Source organism: Chelonoidis abingdonii, unplaced genomic scaffold (genome assembly GCF_003597395.2).
Source record: "Chelonoidis abingdonii isolate Lonesome George unplaced genomic scaffold, CheloAbing_2.0 scaffold0476, whole genome shotgun sequence".
NCBI classification, from domain to species: domain Eukaryota; kingdom Metazoa; phylum Chordata; order Testudines; family Testudinidae; genus Chelonoidis; species Chelonoidis abingdonii.
Genome location: NW_027424737.1, coordinates 56,849 through 57,872, shown reverse-complemented (window position 1 = coordinate 57,872; position 1,024 = coordinate 56,849). Strand labels below are relative to the sequence as shown.

The window sequence follows — 1,024 nt, the reverse complement described above, 5'->3', positions numbered from 1 at the left end:
GCCCTCAGTGGAGCGGATCTGCAGGATGGTGGAGATGATATAGACATAGGAGAGGAGGACAGTTACAAAACTGCCCACTGTAAAGAGGCACGTGAAAACAAACATCACAATCTCATTGATGCGGGTGTCAGAGCAGGAGAGCACCAATAGTGCAGGGATGTCACAGAAGTAATGCCTGATGATGTTGGAACTGCAGAATGACAGACGAAATATAAAACTCATGTATATCACTGAATCCACCATCCCCACAGCAAACGCCCCAGCCACCAGCTGTTTACAAAGCTGCCTGGACATGGTGACTGTATAGAGTAGCGGGTTACAGATGGCCACATAACGGTCATACGCCATCAGGGCCAGCAAGAGGCTATCAGCATCTGCAAAAGCGATAGAGAGAGACATTTGCACAGCGCAGGCAGTGTAAGAAATGCTTTTCCTCTCGGCTAAGAAATTCAGCAGCAGCTTAGGGGAAATTATTGAGGAAAAGCAGAGGTCACAGAAAGACAAAATACTGAGGAAAAAGTACATGGGGGTGTGGAGCTGTGGATCACTCATGATTAACAAGATCAGCCCCCCATTTCCCACCAGGGGTGATACCATAAATCAGTAGGAACACCACAAAGAGAGGAACCTGCAGCTCCGGACGATCTGTCAGTCCTGAGAGAATGAATTCAGTAACCTCCGAGTGATTTCCCTCTTCCATCTCCTCTGAACACAGATCCGGCAGCTACAGAGATGTGGGCAGGTGGATGATGTGGAAAGCCTATCCCTTCTCTGTAATGAAGTGAGTGAAAATAAACAGAGATCAATTTCTTAATGCATATCAGTACCTGCTCAGGGAAGGGCTTAGTTCACACAGCCAGATGTTCACAGCTGGTCATTCCAGGTGTTCAATAAGATGCGCACACTGTGCAAATACAATGACATGCAGGTTAATCATTCCCCACACACAAACATTCCTGTTCACTAATCCGAACAGTAAACAGTGATTTGTGACTCTGCTGTGAGACAATCAGTTTGAAGAGAT

The 1,024-nt window shown here is 46.6% G+C and overlaps 1 pseudogene; it reads right to left on the bottom strand.

Annotated features, from left to right (window-relative positions):
- Positions 1-3: 3 nt before the first annotated feature.
- Positions 4-700, bottom strand: LOC116829244 (olfactory receptor-like protein OLF1; annotated as a pseudogene).
- Between the last annotated feature and the right edge of the window lie 324 nt (positions 701-1,024).